Source organism: Canis lupus, chromosome 24, assembly GCF_048164855.1.
Source record: "Canis lupus baileyi chromosome 24, mCanLup2.hap1, whole genome shotgun sequence".
In the NCBI taxonomy this organism is placed as follows: Eukaryota; Metazoa; Chordata; class Mammalia; order Carnivora; family Canidae; genus Canis; species Canis lupus.
Window position 1 is genome coordinate 39,088,349 of NC_132861.1, and position 19,035 is coordinate 39,107,383.

The window sequence follows — 19,035 nt, forward strand, 5'->3', positions numbered from 1 at the left end:
GTAACCTGTGAAGTGATTCATATATGATATATGTATCATAATGATGTATATGATACATGAAAGACCAACGGGACAAAGGTTTTTTTTGTTGTTGTTGTTTTTGTTTTTAAAGATTTTATTTATTCATGAGAGGCAGGGACATAGGCAGAGGGAGAAGCAGGCTCCTCACAGGGAGCTGGATGTGGAACTTGATCCCAGCACCCAGAGATCAGGCCCTGAGCCGAAGGTAGACACTCAACCGCTGAGCATCCCAACAGGACAAAGTTTTCATGTTCGTGATGTGTAATGAGTCATGGAAACATTCATATCTTTTGTAGCATCATGCATCAGAAACATATTCAGGGGAGCAGGAACTCACTTTGATAGGGCTCATGATTTTTGTCAAGGAGGTCAAGTGAGGCATGGAAAGAATCGAATTTAACATAAAAAACTACTTGCATGGATTTTGTTTACCTGAGATATGGTTTCCAGGTGACACGTTATATGTTTAGTACACATCTTGTTTACATCAAGGACATCCTAAAAATAATAATAATAATAATAATAATAAATAAAGAAGGACATCCTAGAATACATGTTCATATGTATTTCTTGTATAATCCAACTCCTGTCCTAGGAGCAATATTTTGTTATTATTTATATGTATCTATTGTTCCAAAATGCTGAAAATAGAAATTAGCATAATATGAGAGGGCACTCATCTGGAAAACAACCTGTCAGGCAGTTCTTTGGTTCCTATAGGGGTGTGTGTGTGTTTCCCAGGGAAGCTGGACTTGGGATCCATCTTTGCCTCTGTCCAGAGCCCTGCCTACAGCAAACAGGAGGCCGCAGCCCTGTCTCAGTGCCGACTTGCCTTGCACTTTCTGCTAGCCACCCTCATGTTTGGGGCTGTTGACGGACCATGAGACCAGTGCCTAGGCATCCTCCTCAGTGTCCACAGCCAGAGGCGGGTGACTTGGGGGTGGCGTGAATGGCTCCCAGGTTCTGAGATGTACTTAGGAAATTTTGTACAGGTGCCAGTAGGTGGATACTTCTCTCAAGACCCCAACCTGCCCCCGTGGATTTTGTGCCCCAAGGGTCTTAGGAAATCTGAAGTGACTGGAGGTCTGAGGATGCCCTCCCAGTACCTTTAGGCAGCCATGAGCCCCCACTGGACTCCAAGTACCTTAGAGTATTTTCCAGGAGCTCAGACAGGACAAGATTCCCCCTTTTAAGTCTGGGCATCTGGACAGGGCATTGAAAATTTCCAGGCACTCCCCAGGAGAAATGACCTCCAGTGAGGGAGCACCTATGTGTTTGTGTTGAGAGTACTTGGTCACCCTATCCAGTAAATCAGATCCTGATTGGCTGGAGAAACATGATTTAATGTTTTATGACAACAGCGGTGTTTGATAATCACAGCAATAATTACAATAATGCTGATGAGGGACGCCTGGGTGGCTCAGTGGTTGAGCGTCTGCCTTCTGCCCAGGGCATGATCCTGGAGTCCTGGGATCCAGTCCCGCATCAAGCTCCTTCCCTGGAGCCTGCTTCCCCCTTTGCCCATGGCTCTGCCTCTCTCTGTGTGTCTCTCATGAATAAATAAATAAAATCTAAAAAAAAAAAATGCTGATGAACATCAGTAATATTGAGGACATTCTTTATGATGATGACGATAATAAAAACCATCAGAAGGGTCCTCCGAAGATGGGAGAGTAAAATACAGGCCTCCCAGAGCGAATGACAAAGTGCCCACATCAGGACGTCTTGAGGTGGAATATGCTCCTGGGGAGGACACCGTGAAGGTGGTGAGATGACTACAAAGGATTTAGACCCTCATATAAATTCAGCAGCCCTGGGGTTTGAGAGGATTGGCTCAGATTCTGAAAGAAGTTCTACTGTGGGTGAAGTGTTCTCAAACAGCATCAGAGAAAATCTTGAAGAATCCATGGATGTGGCAAACTTTACCCTTGTCTTACTTTAAAGATTTATTGATTTATTTTGAAGAGAAAGAGAGTGAGCTGGCAGGGGTGGGATCAGGAGTTGAGTGCAGAGTCCAGCGCGGGGCTCCATCTCAAGACCCTGAGATCACAACCTGAGGGGAGCCCCGAAACCTACTCGGATGCTTCACTGACTGAGCCAGCAAGGCCTCCCTGTTGTCTTAAGAAACTGCCTCAATCACCGCACCTTTAGCAACCACCACTCTGCTGGTTTGGTGGCCGTCAGCATGGAGGCAAGACCCTCCACCAGCAAAGGGGCTAACCAAAGGCTCACATGAGGGTGAGCATTTTTTAGTAATGAAGTATTTTTTTAAAGATCTTATTTATTTATTCATGAGAGAGAGAAGAAGAGACACAGGCAGAGGGAGAACCAGGCTCCATGCAGGGAGCCTGAAGCGGGACTTGATCTTGGGATTCCAGGATCATACCCCGGGCCCAAGGCAGGTGCTAAACCGCTGAGCCACCCAGGGATCCCCTGAAGTATTTTTTAATGAAAGGCAGTCACATTGGCTTTTTTAGACATAATGCTATTGTACACTTAATAGGCTACAGTATAGTATGAATATAACTCTTATACATGTCAGAAAACAAAACAAAAAAAACTATATTAGAGTCACTTTACTGCAGTATTTGCTTTGTTGCAGTGGTCTGGGGCCCAACTGCAGTATCTATGAGGAATCCCTGGTGATGTGGGAAATGAGGCAGAAGAGAAAATAAATGTCCTCACTTCCTACAACCCACCGACAAAGCCATGAGACAAGCAGTGACTTCTCTGGGAGCTCAACTCCCTAGGTGGGGATACTCTGCTGAGGACAACAGGCAGTCCTAGCCAGACCCCAGGCTCTTGTGAGTCTATTTTAACATATAAAAATCCCTTTGGAAACTTCCTTTATCTCTACCCTCCAAGATACGAGTTGGCAATCATCGCCCAAGGATATAGCCCACTGATGTACATCCAAAGAGTCTCATGACTCAGGTTTTATTAGATGGTAACAAATGACCTTCCCCAACAATAGCTAGCCCCCTCAAGGTCCTGGAAACATTGCTTCCAAAATTACTTAGAGACTCATGCTCTCCCTGACCCCCCCACCCAGCTTAAAGACACATAATCACCAGCCCTCACAACCCCAGGGCAGGTCTTTCTACCCACAGTTTCTGTCCCTGTGCTTTAATAAAACCATCTTTTTGGGACACCTGGATGGCTCAGTGGTTGAGCATCTGCCTTCCGCTAAGGATCCAGGATCGAGTTCCGCATCAGGTCCTAGCAGGGAGCCTGCTTCTCCCTTTGCCTGTGTCTCTGCCTCTCTCTTTCTGTGTCTCTCATGAATAAATAAATAAAATCGTTAAAAAACAAAACCAAAAGCACCTTTTTGGGATGCCTGGCTGGCTCAGAGGTTGAGCATCTGCCTTTGGCTCAGGGCGTGATCCCAGATTCCCAGGATAGAGTCCTGCATTGGGCTCTCTGCATGGAGCCTGCTTCTCCTCCCTCTTCCTATGTCTCTGCCTCTCTGTGTGTGTCTCTTGTGAATAAATAAATTAATTATTTAAAATAATAATAATAATAATAAAACCACCTTTTTGAACCAAAGGCATCTTTCTCGGCTTTCAACTTTGAACCCTAGTGTCTTTCCTATGTCACTGGTACCTCCAAAGTGAAGGAAAAGGAGCAGAAAGGGAAAGCAAATCAGGAGTATAGCAAGTGTGCAGCTGAGGGTTCCTGGGAGGACGCTGGCTGAGAGCATGCTGGGAACCCAGCTGCTGTCCAGCTGGCAATAGGGCAGCAGCTACCCTACTGGGCTCAGGACTCCTGACCCACACCCACATCCCTGCAGTGCAGCAGCTAGTCTGCCATGAACTTTAAACCCCCAACAGTATGTCATCCCTCAATACCATGCTACCCAATCTGCTCAACTCAGGCCCAGGAGGTCCTGATCCCTGCTTGCAAATGCCCACCCAAAGACACTGGGGAGGGCACTGACCTCAGTGATCCAAAGCCAGAGGGGGAACACGGGCCAATCTTTGTCCAGGAGCAACCTCTGCTCTTCACATCTTCCTTCACCAGCACCTACCCACCACCCTGTATGTCCCTACTCACCTTGCATCAGTTTGCTGTGGGGAAATCTGTATTATCTGTCCCTGAAATCCATACAGAATATTACAGTGTGATACCATAGCTTGAAGCTTCCATCCAACGAATGGCCATCCCAAAACCTGCATGGAAGTCATCCACTAATTCCACACCAACATGGCATCTTGGTACAGATTACAGTGTGAAAAACAGACCAAGTCCCTCCCGCCTTCTTGGAGCTTACACAAACAAATGAATGTGGCTACATTCTGGCACACAGGGATGTCAGAAAAGGATGTCAGATTTTTTTTTTTAAAGATTTTATTATTTATTCATGAGAGTACACAGAGAGGAGACAGAGAGAGGCAGAGGCACAGGCGGAGGGAGAAGCAGGCTCCATGCAGGAAGCCCGATGCGGGACTCGATCCGGGGTCTCCAGGGTCACACCCTGGGATGAAGGCAGGTGCTAAACCGGTGAGCCACCCGGGCTGCCCAAGGATGTGAGATTTTTATATATAATTTTTATACATCCAAAATAGACTTCTTCTGGCATTTTTCAAAATTGAAGAACATAAGACATCCAGAAGGCAAGATCTGGCACACTAGGATGCTGACTTGCATCATTATTTCCAGAGCCAAGTCTTTCATTACTAAGAGCATTATTGTAGGTAGCCTCCACCCAGCTTCTACCTCTACTCACTCAACACGTTTTTCAAGTCTTTTATTGATGTATTCATTTTGACATCATGTGTCTTATGCTCAGAACAGAGCTGACTTCAGAAGGAAGACCTCAGCAGTTCTAGAAACTTTTGCCTAGCAGTGTTCTGTATTTGATTTTCGTTGGGTTAAGAATTCCTGTGCACCTCTTACCTATGTCCCCTCACAACTAAAACTTCTCTGATTTACATCAGTGGAACAGCACTTGAGTGACTGTGCCACATCCACCCACGTTTGTTGTACAAAGTGCATGAATTATTATTATTATTATTATTATTATTATTATTATTATTATTTTGAGAGAGAGAGAGAGCAAATGTGCTTGCAGGCAGGGTGCAATGGGGAGGAGCAGAGAGGGAAGGAGAGAATCTTAACCAGGCTCCTGGGAACCCTGGGTGGCGCAGTGGTTTAGTGCCTGCCTTTGGCCCAGGGCGCGATCCGGGAGACCCAGGATCGAATCCCATGTCGGGCTCCCAGGGAATGGAGCCTGCGTCTCCCTCTGCCTATGTCTCTGCCTCTCTCTCTCTCTCTCTCTGTGTGACTATCATAAATAAAAAAAAAATTAAAAAAAAAAAAAAACCAGGCTCCTCATTTAGTGCTCAGCACAGAGCCTGCCACAAGGCTTGAACTCAGGACCCTGAGATTGTGACCTGAGCTGCAATCGAGTCAGAGGCATACCCGACTGAGCCACCCAGCCGCCTTTCTATCTTGATGATTTTTGTCTTTTTTTTCCCCGAAAGATGTATGTATGTATGTATGTATGTATTCATGAGAGACACAGAGACACAGACAGAGGGAGAAGCAGGCTCTCGGCGAGGGAGCCCGATGCGGGACTTGATCCCCAGACGGAGATCATGACCTGACCCTAAGGCAGACGCTCAACCACTGAGCCACCCAGGCGTCCTGATTTTTGTCTTTGATTCACTGGGGAAATCATATGACCTGGCTTATCAAAAGTGTTGATTCAGCAGATAGCCAACTCTGGATAAGCGTTCAAAGATCCTTCCTGGTTATTGAAAGGAATGTATCTTAGGGCAAAGACTTTGCCTTTACTTAGTTTGCACACTACTAATACTATTACTGATGATAACTGTAAATCTAAGGAGATGTGAGATTCGACGAACAGACTTCTTGAAGTGTAGTTACTAATGTCTGGGCTCAGGGTGTATTTTAGATTTAGGCTCCTAGGGTTACACAAAGAAAATTGTCCCCTAGGCAAAAATGACAGACTGGATGGAATAGAAACCCAAACAAGAGGAGGGCATGAATGAGCTTGGCAAGTGCACAGAACCCTAGAGGACAGGCCTGATGGGTGGAGGCAGATGCTCCAACCCTGGTCTCAGACTGCCCATCATGTGACGACCAGCAGATTGCAGAGCTTTGGCTGATGGAGGGGCTGGGTGCCCTGTGAGAAAGGCAGGAGTCAGATCTGCACGGCATGCAGAAGCCGTGCCTGGGACATACGTTAAGAAAGGAGCACACTGGGATCCCTGGGTGGCGCAGCGGTTTGGCGCCTGCCTTTGGCCCAGGGCGCGATCCTGGAGACCCGGGATCGAGTCCCACATCGGGCTCCCGGTACATGGAGCCTGCTTCTCCCTCTGCCTGTGTCTCTGCCTCTCTCTCTCTCTCTGTAACTATCATAAATAAATAAAAATTAAAAAAAAAAAAAGAAAGGAGCACACTCCCCTCTTAGCATCCCGCTGCCCTTCTTATTATTTTTAATTTAAATTCCATTTGGTTAACATATACTGTATTATTAGTGCCAGGGGTAGAGGTCTGTGATTCATCAGTTGCCTATAACACCCAGTGCTCATCCCATAATGTGCTCTCCTTCATGCCCATCCCCCAGTTATCCCCCCACACCCGGCAGCGACCCTCAGTTTGTTTCTAAAGTTCAGTGTTGGGATTCCTGGGTGGCTCAGTGGTTTAGCGCCTGCCTCCGGCCCAGGGCATGATCCTGGAGTCCCAGGATCGAGTTCCATGTCGGGCTCCCTGCATGGAGTCAGCTTCTCCCTCTGCCTGTGTCTCTCATGAATAAATAAAATCTTTAAAAAAAAATAAAGTTCAGCATCTCTCATGGTTTGTCACCCTCTCTGTTTCCATCTAATGTTTCCTTCCATTCTGCTTGCCCTTCTGCCATCTATTCCACTCAGACTCCTGGAGCCCAGAGGTCTCTATTACATATCAAGGCCCAAGGCCCAGGAGTGTTGGAATGAGAACTCCCCTGAACTCCAGGGGACCCGACGCAGTGGAGGGTGACAAAGGCCTGCAGACCCCTCTCAGGGAGCCCAGAAGGACTTAGAAAACTAGGGGCGGGCAAGCTGCCCTCACCTTCCAGCACAGCTGTGGTCTTTCTTGGGACAAGAGGACTCAATGTTTCCAGAAGCTCAGATGGGCTGATGATCCCGTTTTGTGCCTCAATTTTTTTAAGATTTTATTTATTTATTTATAGAGACACACACACACACACACACACACACACACACACACAGAGGGGCAGAGGCACAGGCAGAGGGAGAAGCAGGGTCCATGCAGGGAGCCTCACATGGGACTCGATCCAGGGTCCCCAGGATCAAACCCTGGGCTCCAGGCGGCGCTAAACTGCTGCACCACCGGGGCTGCCCTTGTGCCTCAATTTTTGACAGCGATAGTTGCTGGGCTCTGAGCACACCCAGAAAATTTTAAGGACACTCGTGCAGGCACTAAAGTTTTCTCCAGCCTTTCCATGAAGTCATGATGTTTTCTGAGCCCCCTAGTTGACTTAGATAGGTATTTGGTGACTTTTTGGCTAAGGGTAGTCTCTGGGTATTCCAGGTCAGCAGAAGAGGGTGCAGGGCCTTCAAGGGAACAGGCGAATTTTTCTAGAGTCACAGGCAAACCAAAGGCATCCTTCCTGAGTCTTCCCTGCCAGCACCAGGGGTGGCATGCCTCCTGATGGCACCTCCCAATATTTGAGGAGCCATCCTACCAGACAGGCCTGAGCAGTTGTATATGGGTGGATATAGGTCATTTGAGGAATCTTCTGCTGTGACAGCATTGATAAAATACTTGGCCTTAAAAAAAAAAAAAAAATACTTGGCCTTTCTCGTATTTTGTTACATTGAGATATAATGCACATACCAAATACTCATTTATTTATTATTTATTTATTTATTTATTTATTTATTTATTTATCTTTTAATATCTTATTTATTTATTCATGAGAGGCACAGAAAGAGAGGCAGAGATATAGGCAGAGGGAGAAGCAGACTCCTCGCAGGGAGTCCGGTGCGGGACTTGATCCCTGAACTGGGATCACGCCCTGGTGGAAGGCAAATGCTCAACCACTGAGCCACCCAGGTGTCCCCCAAATGCCCCTTTAAAGTATACATTTCTGGGATTCCAGGGTGGCTCAGCGTATTTAGCGCCTGCCTTCAGTCCAGGGCATGATACTGGAGTTCTGGGATCAGGTCCCATGTCAGGCTCCCTGCATGGAGCCTGCTCCTCCTTCTGCCTGTGTCTCTGCCTCTGTGTGTGTGTGTGTGTGTGTGTGTCTCATGAATAGAATCTTAAAAAAAAAAGTGTACATTTCAATTGTTCTAGTTTACTCACAAGGTCATGCAGTTGTTACCACCACCCAATTCCAGAATGTTCTCATTACCTTCAAAAGGAGTCCCCTTACCCATTAGTGGTCACTCTCAATTGACCCATAACATTTTCTTCCTCCATACATTTGTCCATTCTGGACAGTTCATAGGAATAGAACCATACAATATTGGCCTTTTGTGACGGGCTTCTTTCACATCGCATAACATATTCAAGGCTTACCCATGTGGTAGCTTGTATCTGTACATCAAGCCATTTTATTGCCAAATAACATTCCAGTCTACGAGTAGACCACATTTAGCCTTTGTGCTCATCAGTCGAAGGACCCTTGAGCTATTTCCACTTTTCTACCATCAGGAAGAATGCAGCTGTAAACATTTGTTTATACGTGTTTGTGTGGACTTATGTTTTCATTCGTTCTGGGTGTGCACTTGGGGGTGGAATTGCTGGGCCCCACGGTAGCTCCATGGTTAAGTTTCTGAGGAACTGTCAAACTTATTTCCCGATCAGCTGCACCATTTTGCCTTCCCCCTAGACTGTACAGATTCCAGTTTCTCCACATCCTCACCAACGCTTGTTATTTTCTGTCTTAAAAAAAAAAAAAAAAAAAAAAGTCACCTAGCATTTGTGTTGTGTCCCCCAGTTGTTGAATAACCGCTTGATTGGGACAGAATTCACAGAGTATCTACTTGGAGTGCTCAGTGGCATTGAGATGCTATCCCTGGTGCCCATCTGGGAGAGGACACACCCAGACTTAACAACAAATCCAGGTCGGGCCCCAGGGAGATGACACTTAGAAGAAGATACAACCGGTCTAAGTGGAGCATTGGTGAAGTTACCCACAGGCTTCCAGCTGCCCTGACATTGATCTTGCCAATCCTCCAGTTTCTACTCATCTGATTTCTTTACTTCTGTATTCTTGCCTTCAGACTCAGATTTAGATAATGAATCAGTTGTGCAACACAATTAGTCAAAACCTAGGAAAGGAAGCACAAACCCTAGAGTGTTTCCAAATTTAGTTGAACTTCTATGTCATCATAATGTCGATATTGCTAAGATTGTAGCTAATGATAAAAAGGGACCTGTGTTTTATTTGTGCAATAAAATCCAAAAGGAATTTTTATTTTTATTTATTATTCTTTAAAGATTTTTAAAATTTATTTGAGAGAGAGAGATAGCAAGAGAGAGCATGAGCAGAGGGGACAGGTTGAAGCAGACTACCCCCCTGAGCAGGATCCTAACTTGAGATTCATCCCAGGACCCTGGAATCAAATCCAAATCCAAGACAGATGCCGGCTGAGCCGCCTAGGCTCCCCTTTATCAGTTTTTGTTATAAAGTGGCCCATTGCCTCTTGTATTTTCCCATAGAATTGCAAATATATTTTTATTGTAGAAATTATCACTGGTACTATAATTTTTTGTGTGTCCCCACTAATCTTTGAAGTCTTTGAAGGAGGATAGATGTGTTTTTTGTATTTTTGTTTTCGTTTTATAAATGTCTTATTCCACATCCCCGGGAGCACACGCAGCTACTAGTACAAAGGATATTTTCATTGAATGTTTCTTTTTTGGTTGGTTAAATGAATAAGACAGATACAGGAGCTAGTTCAAGAAGACCTCATATTTAAGGACTCACATATTTGAATGTGAACATTATTTGCAAAGTTGCATCCCTCTTTCAGCTGCTGGAGAAGAGTGGGAACTGAAAGGGTTGCATATAAACATTCGAGTTATTTTGAGTAGATTAAAACTATCAATAAATTGGAAATAATATCTGTTGTGTTTTAATAAATGAGAATTTGTTTTTGTTTTTTTAAAGATCTTATTTATTCATCCATGACAGACAGAGAGAGAGAGAGAGGAGAGAGAGAGAGAGAGAGAGGCAGAGACAGAGGGAGAAGCAGGCTCCATGCGGACAGCCCAAAGGGGGACTTGATCCCAGCAACATGGGATCACGCCCTGAGACAAAGGCAGATGCCCAACCACTGAGCCACCCAGGGGTCCCAATAAATGAAAAATTGAATGTTAATGCAATTCATTAGGGTTGATTATTTTCTCGATCTCAGGACTGTATAAGTGAATTAAATATACATACATTTTGCGTTGACTGAGGAAGAACATTCTTGTAAAAACATTAGGAATCTTGGGACGCCTCTCTCTCTGCCTCTCTGTCTCTCATGAATAAATAAATAAATGAAATTTTAAAAAGTAAATCACAATTATGATCTGCAATTCCATTTTGTTGCCCAAACTCCATTATTCTTTCTAAATGTAATTAGCACATATTAATAAAGAAGTTTGATGTGGGATCGTGGAGCGCTATGGTCAAGAAAGACTTCTTGAGATGTCTTTGGTGCAAAGAGGTGGTTTTATGAAAGCCCAGGGACAGGACCTGAGGGCAAAGAGCTTCATTCGAACCTGTGAGGAGTGACTGATTATATAGGGTCTTTTGTCCTATGGAGATGAAGGTGATGTTAGGGCTGCAGGAAATTGAGTCTATAGGTTCTTGGAGGTCTGGTTATGATTAGGATTGTGTTTTTCTTGTAAACCATTAGACAGTTTCAAAGTACTGTGGAGTTTCATGTCCTGCTTTACAATTGATGTGATTTGATGTGGGATCCAGGAGCGAGGGGTCAAGAAAGAATGGAGATGATTTCAGTGCCAAAAAGGTGGTTTTCATGAAGGAGAAGGCAGGCTGAGGACAGAGTATAAGCTGACACCCTCAACCCTCCCTCCCTCCAGGGGGGATGTGTGTGACATTCCTCAGGCATTCCTGGCTGCCCTAAAATTAAGGGAAGGAAAAACAAATGGCTGAGTGATTAGAGATCACCGTCCTGCAGGACAGGAATCTCCTCTACTGGACCAGTCTTAGTGATTTACAAGGAGTAAGTGTTCTTATCAGTAGCCTGACTTCCAGAGACCCATAGATTCAATGTCCTGGAGCCCTAAGATCACAGAAGATGTGGGGGAGACAGAAGCAGAAGGAAATGCAAATAAAATTAAATGTCCTTAAAACCTGCAGCTCCTTCCTTGACAAAGACTTGAGACCGGCAGAGTAGAACCTTCCTCCAGGAAGCTCCCAACTGCCTTCACTTAGATGCCTCGCTGGAGGGACAAACAGCCTCAGCCTGACAATAGGCAGGCCTCCGGTGTCTCCTAGGTCCTCCTTAACATATGAAAGCCTTCTGGAAACCTCCCTTTGTCCTCACCGCTCCCCCCCCTCCACCCTCCAGCTCCCACGGAGATCATCAGCCACCCTCACAACCCTCACAACCTCGGGCCAGCAGCTCTTCCTGCCCACGGGTCCTGCTCCACCCCCCGCCCCAACCAGGCTTTAATAAAACCACCTTTTTGCACCAAAGACCTTTGAAGAATTTCCTTGGCTGTCAGCTCCAGACCCCAATACCCCAAAACCACATCAGTTTTATTAAAAACTGATTATGTACCATGGAGTGGGGGGAAGGTAAACACAGGGGAAGTTTCCAAAAGGGCTTTTGTATGCAAAAGACGACTCACAGGGTCCTGGGGGCCTGGTTATTGTCAGTCTGAGGCCGTTGGTCCCGCCAGCGCTGCATTAACGGTAAGACAGCTGGGAGCTTCCTGGAGAAGGATCTTCTCAGCCCACCTCTCAGACTTGGCAGCGGGCTGCAGGATCTACCTTCCTTCTGCTTTGTGCTACACATCACCACCAGAAGAATTTTCACAGAAATTAAACGTACTAATGTAGTGAATCTCAAAAAAGGAAGTGCACACTGCGGAAATCAAAACCATTTTGGCCTTTTTAAAAAACGCAAATTACCAGCCTGGTATGTTATTTTGAACAAAGAGGAAATAGTTACTACAATTCTCCAGGGAGAAATTCTGGTAATATATGAAGTTCTGTGCTGTTTAGGCCTGTCCCTCTCCTTACAGCAAAGGAGAGAGAGTGACTTCTGAAAACAGGCTAGATGCACCTAAAACTGTTACAAAACTTAAGAATATTCTTTCTGAATCTGAAACAACAAAGAAAAGATATTGGAAATACTTCTGTTTTGGGTACAAATTCAACTTTGGAATTTCAAATGTTTGTACACGTTTTTTCAGCTACTTTAGGAGCTGTAAGACCATGAATCCGTAAGAACCAGGAGAAGCAAATACACAGACGCCCCATTTCTCTTTCACATGTTGAAAAAGCCTTCAATCCAGCAAATTCGAGGATAAATGGGCTTTATTAACGGGTTTGTGGATTGGCGCAGCGTCCAGCCCAGCAAGCAGAGGGGAGCTCTCCCGAGCTAAACCAGAGAAAGGTTTTAGAAGGCAGAGCCCAGGGATTAAAGAGACAAGGAATTCATTAGCAAGGAATGCATTGTTAGGCGAAGTTGCCTCCAGGGGAGGCTGGGGTCCGTCGGGACCTCCTAGGACCGGCCCGGAAATTCCACCTTCACGGGTAAAGGTTACATTCCTGAGCGCGGCGGACTCGGACGGCGCCGACCTCTCCTCGCGCGGGTGCAGGTCCCGCTCCGCTGGCCTCCTGCCTCCCCCCTCCTCCCTGCCCCGCTCCCTCCTCCCTCCTCCCTCCTCCCCCGGCCCCCGCCCCGTAGCCCTCCCGCCCTCCCGGGACCGGCTCTCCTCCCGGTCCCTGCAGGGAACCCCCTCCTCGCACACCCGGGCCCCCCACCCCGGCCCGAACCCCCAACCCTCCTGCCACAGAACGCAGGGATCCCCCCTACCCCGACCCCTAACCCTTCCCGCCAGACCCTCCTCTCGGTCCCTGCAGGGAACCCCCTCCTCGCACCCCCGGGCCCCCCACCCCGGCCCGAACCCCCAACCCTCCTGCCACAGAACGCAGGGATTCCCCCCTCCCCCACCCCGGGTCCCCGTCCCCCCACCCCCTGCACAGACCCCTAACCCTCCAGCCACAGACCCTCCCCCGCCCCACCCCGCCCCCTAACCCTCCCCGCCACGGGGTGTCCTCCCGCCCCCACCCCCGGTCCCCGTCCCCCCACCCCCTGCACAGACCCCTAACCCTCCTGCCACAGACCGCAGGGATCCCCCCTACCCCGACCCCTTCCCGCTAGACCCTCCTCCCAGTCCCTGCAGGGAGCCCCCCTCCCTGCACCCCCGGTCCCCCCACCCCTGCACAGACCCCCCCGCCCCCTAACCCTCCCCGCCACGGGGTGTCCGCCCGCCCCCAGCCCCGGGACCCCTAACCCTCCAGCCGCGGACCTCCCTCCCCTCCCCGCCCCGCCCCGCCCCAACCCTTCCCGCCCGACCCTCCTCCCAGCCCCCGCGGGGTCGCCCCGCCCCGCGCCTCCGGCCCCCCGAGCGGTGGGCGGGAGGAGCCCCTACCCGGCCCGTGGGAGCGCAGGCGGTGACCCCCGCGGGGACGCCCCTGAGCGAGGCTGCGCGCTCCCCGCCCGAGCTCGGCCCCCGGGGGCCCCGCACGCCCCCCCTTCGCCGCACCGCCGCGGAGGGCGCATGCGCTGCCCTCGGCCCCGGAGGTGGGGGTGGGGGTGGGGGTGGGAGCGCGGGGCGCAGCGCAGGAGCTCGGAGCCCCCCCCCCCCCGCTCGGGGTTGCCTGGCGCCCCCTCCTGGCCGCCGGGAGCGTGAAGGGCCGCCAGCGCCCCGTGCTCCCACCGCCGCGCCTGGGGACACCAAGAATCCAAGTATAAAGTCGATTTATAGGGGCCAGCTGCTTTCCCACACGTTCGTAATTAACGATTGAATTTGAAGGTTGAAAAACGCCATTTTTGATGTCCCCTTGACCTCCCCCAAATTGAAGTCCTTAGTTATGAACCTAAGAACATCTGTAAAAATCTGCATTCAGAAGCATCATAAACCTGCTGAAAGATCGCAAACAAAATCTGAATTAACACGGACAAGTAGGGGGACGCCTGGGTGGCCCAATGGTTTAGCGCCTGCCTTCGGCCCAGGGTGTGATCCTGGAGGCCTGGGGTCGAGTCCCAGGGTCGAGTCCCACGAGTCCCACGTCGGGCTCCCTGCATGGAGCCTGCTTCTCCCTCTGCCTCTGTGTGTGTGTGTGTGTGTGTGTGTGTGTGTGTGTGTCACATGAATAAAATAAAATCTTAAAAAAATATATAAGATAAAATACAGAGATGTTTGTTTTTCATGACCCACAGACTCCATATTCTTAAATTGACAATTCTTCCTAATTTGATGTGCAGATTCAGCTTAACCCCAACCAACATGCAAGCAAAGCTAGTTGCTAAACCTAGAATACACAACATATGAGTGAGGAATAAAGCTAGAAAACTTGGGGATCCCCGGGTGACTCAGTGGTTTAGCGCCTGCCTTCAGCCCAGGGCCTGCCTGATCCTGGAGTCCTGGGATCGAGTCCCGCATCGGGCTCCTTGCATGGAGCCTGCTTCTCCCTCTGCCTGTGTCTCTCATGAATAAATAAATAAAATCTTAAAAAAAAAAAAAAAAAAGCTAGAAACCTCACACACCCACATTGCAAGGCTTACATAAATACAGTGAATAAAGTAAAGTTACAGCAATGGAGTGAGTGATCTGCAACAAGGTGAGTCTCCCACCTCTCCTCATCTCCTCAAGATAAATAAATAAAATCTTTAAAAAAAAGATTATCTAGTCCTTACTCAATGGAGATATCAATAGATAGTTAAAATACTTAGGTTCCCTGCTTGGCTTTCAATAAAGGACCAAGCGTACAAGTCCCCAGCAGCAACCCAGTAGGGACCCCTCTCGCTTCTGAGAGCTTTCTCTGTATCCTCACTTAATAAACTTCTATCCCTTTACTCACTCTCCTTTGTTTTTTGTTTTTTTTTTTTTTTCACTCTCCTTTGTTTGCGAGATTCATTCTTTGACTCCATGAGACGAAAATCAAGCTCTCCCATATAAAAATGAAAAATGTGTGCTCTGTACATGTCAATATAAATTTGTTGAAACTCATACACTATACAATGCCAACAGTGAACCATATAGTAATAACATGGATTCTGGGCGATAACACTATGTCACCATAGGTTCATAGTTTCAACAGATGTACGATCCATTGGTAACAGAAGAAGCTGTGTTTGTGTGGGGCAAGGGGTGTACAGAAAATCTCACACCGTTCTCAGAGGGGTGGGGCAGGATGGGGCTAGAAGGGACTGGAAGCAGTATGGGAGTCAGGGTCTGGAGAGAGGTGTTGGGAGCAGTTCCTGCAGTGGGTGCAGTCTGTGCTGGTGACAATATCACCTGGGTATATTACCAGACGAGAGGTCCCAGGCATGGGCTGTATACACTACGTGAGCTAAGAAGGTCAGTGATCACATGGCATCTGCCACAGAGCAAATAAAAGGTTGGCAAGACGATAGCCTCAAAATTACTGCTCAGGAAGCACTCTTCTGTACAACCTTGGGCTGAACTTGCTGGAAAAGGCCATCTTATGCATCTTCCCTAAGGAAAAAAAAAATGCAATCAATAACATTCTGAAAGACTAGTGCAATAAAGTCAGGTTATGCAAAAGACAAGATATAGCTCTTTTTTTGACATGCAGAGTGACTTGAAAACAATGCAGTATTTGAGGAATCTTTTTTTTTAAGAGTTTATTTATTTAAAAAAAAACGTTTATTTATTTATTCATGACAGACACACACAGAGAGGCAGAGACACAGGCAGAGGGAGAAGCAGGCTCCATGCAGGGAGCCCGATGTGGGACTTGATCCAGGGTCTCCAGGATCACACCCTGGGCTGAAGGCAGTGCTAAACCGCTGAGTCACCAGGGCTGCCCTGCATACATGAATGTAAAGTCTTTGCTTTAATTCATCTTTTGCTTTTTCATCTTTCACTACTCTCCAATACAATATGCAGAGGCTGCCCTCTGGACTGATGTTATTTACTGAACCATCTACACATTACATCTGTTGGGAAGGGAACTTAACGCTGCTGAGTCATGATTTACCTGCAAGATGCCCCGGGCTGCCTAGTTACCTTTCTCCCCAGCACTTCTCAAACTCAACTATATTCCTGACTCCACAGGATCTCATTTTGCTTGCCAGTGATTTCCATCCCCCTCCTGGAGATTTGCCAGTGTTGGACTTAGCAGGGGAGGTGAAGCAGCGACTCCTTTACAGGGTGCCATGCATGTGGTAATTCAATGACAAGCAGCCCACATGGGGTTTTAGGGCACAGAAACTCAGCTCGCAGTCTGCCCACCGTTGCTGCCATTCTTGGGGCTCTGGACCCCTTCCTTTGGGCGGGGACCCTTTCCTCTGGGCTCCTTTCTTTCTTTCTTTTTAAAAAAGATTTTATTTATTTATTTGAAAGACACACACACAGAGAGAGAAAGAGCAAGCACGAATAGGGTGAGGGTAGAGGGAGAAGCAGACTCTTGCTGAGCAGGGTGCCTGATAGGGGACTCGATCCTGGAACTCCAGGATCATGACCTGAGTTGACTAACTGAGCCACCCATGCACCCTCGGCTCCTTTCTCTTGTCCTGCAGTAGAGCGTCAGTCCTTCTGGGCTGACAGCACATGAAGGAGAAAACACTATGGATACATCAATGTCCAGCAAACATTGAGCTTCTGGGGGAAAGGTTTCTGGTTGCTTCTGCTGTAATTCCTCATGTCAGGCAGGTGTGCAGAGAGGACTCCAGGGGCCATGCCATCCCTTCCAACCAACCCTCCCAACGTCGCCCTTCGGGTGTCACCCTCCCCAGGGGTCCTGTCAAAGCCTGGCCTCTCCACTCTTTGGCCCACGCCCTGTGACCCCCATTACCCACCCTCCAGGGGCTCTTCTGGCCTCTGGGACCCTCTGTCCTCTCCCACAAAGCTCGGGTCTCTAAGCTACTTGCCCTTATATGTAATTCATGGATTTCCTTCCACCTCATTAGTAGCCAAGGACTGGACACATTTCAGGCCCACCCCGCAAGTTCCCTTCCTGCTTCCCAGCGGCTGGAGGGGGCTCTCCTCGCTGACAGGCCATTGGTGGTGACCCTACAGTGCTCTGCTGCCCCTTTCTCTGACTGGGGACACTATCACCCCTCCTGTCACTGACCCCATGATTCCCAGGGCTCCCAGGGCCTCCTGGGCCGACACCCAGCTTCTGTTTTAAACACCACACTGTTTACAGGGCCCCCCTCCTGCTTGGGGGTCGCTTCCCATCTTGCCCCATCTGCTCCTTCGCAGGCCTGGAAGTGCTGTTCACACGGCTTCACTGTTCCCTGGTTCTTGGGTCATTCCTGCGTCCACGCACGAGGGTCAAATCCCTGGGAGAACAGCACATGTCCTCCTGGGTCCCCACAATGGTCGTCTGTACCTGGTCTCCCTTTCTGTCACTTGGTTCCTTCAGAATCCACGGAATCAGGCTGCCCAGTCCCGTAGAATGGGTGTGGACGAAGCCACGGTGACCACCTCTGACCCAGATGGGACCTCGTGGGCACCTGGTCGTCCTTCTTCACCACGAAGACAGCCAGCATCTGACCGGGGCCGGCTCTCCATCATGTGCTGAAACCCCTTGTTTCCCTGGTCTTGGGAACACCCTTGTGTCCGCAGGGCTCTCTGGGGCAGCCCAGAGAGGACCATGTCCTCCTGACCCTGGATCTGTGGGCCCCACCACCTGCCAGTCTGAGAACCTGGGAGGCCTGGGTGGTCGCGTGCAGGCCAGAGGCCTCGTTCTCCCAGTTTTGGTCCATGAAGGAATTGCAAGGACTCCACGGTCCACCTGGCCCTGCCTCCACCAGCCCAGGACATGGGCTCTCACTGGGTGCACACCTGTCCTGATCTCCCGCTCCACCTTCCAGCATGTGTGACCGTACAGTGCCGCCCTTCAAGCACTAGGTCCCACCATGTCTCCCCTTTCCTCAAAACCCTCCATGGCTTCCATCTCAGAACAAAAAGCACAGTCCCTGGGAGCCAGGCTGGCCCTCTAGGACCTGTAGCCCTATGACCTCTGGGGTCTAACCCCACCCCCTACCCTGCCCTCCCATGCTTCCAGCACAGGGAATGCATTCAGGACACCTTCCCATGCCTCCCCTCTGCCTGGAGAACTGCAATCCCAGAGACCCTCAGGTTCTGCGCCCACTCCCCTGGCTGTGCAGGCCCCTGAGGGTGCCCCTCTCGCCCCTTCCCTTTGCTATGAGCATTTATCATCTCCTGATACACTGCACACTTGTCTGTCCACGATGTGTCTCCTGACCTCAGCCTGGCCCACACGCTCTTCCTGTGCCAGATGACAGCTTGCTTGCAGGTCTTGTGACCTGTGATCCTGGGCACATGATGAGGGTGGGGAGGAAGACAGGAGAGAAAAGCAGGACAAAGAAAAAATGGAGCTGGCCTCTGCTGTGGGATGCCAAGCACTCAGCCTCCCTAGGACCCTCTGCAGAGCCTAAAGGGCTCCCTGAAGCCACTGGCTGGGAAGGAAGAGAGGCTGGCACTAGTTCACAACCTGCACTTCCAGGGGGCAGGAGTGGGTGCGGGGGTGTGGGAGGGCCACTCCCAGATGTGGCAAACTGGGGGATCCCTGGGTGGCGCAGCGGTTTGGCGCCTGCCTTTGGCCCAGGGCGCGATCCTGGAGACCTGGGATCGAATCCCACATCAGGCTCCTGGTGCATGGAGCCTGCTTCTCCCTCTGCCTATGTCTCTGCCTCTCTCTCTCTCTCTCTCTCTCCGCGACTATCATAAATAAATAAAAAATTAAAAAAAAAAAAGATTTTTAAAAAAGATGTGGCAAACTGGGAGGCCACG

General features: G+C 49.0%; 1 long non-coding RNA gene across 4 annotated transcripts; it reads right to left on the reverse strand.

Moving 5' to 3' along the window:
* Window positions 1-7,977: 7,977 nt before the first annotated feature.
* LOC140616075 (uncharacterized) lies at window positions 7,978-12,871 on the reverse strand. 4 transcript variants are annotated; one of them, XR_012016581.1, is made up of 4 exons: window positions 11,866-12,871; window positions 10,445-10,517; window positions 9,193-9,326; window positions 7,978-8,933 (listed from the first exon to the last, which is right to left on the reverse strand). It is a non-coding gene; the product is annotated as an uncharacterized lncRNA (long non-coding RNA). The 4 variants fall into 4 exon arrangements; XR_012016580.1 differs by having other exon boundaries at window positions 7,978-8,937; XR_012016578.1 differs by having other exon boundaries at window positions 7,978-8,937; window positions 9,189-9,326.
* Window positions 12,872-19,035: the final 6,164 nt, after the last annotated feature.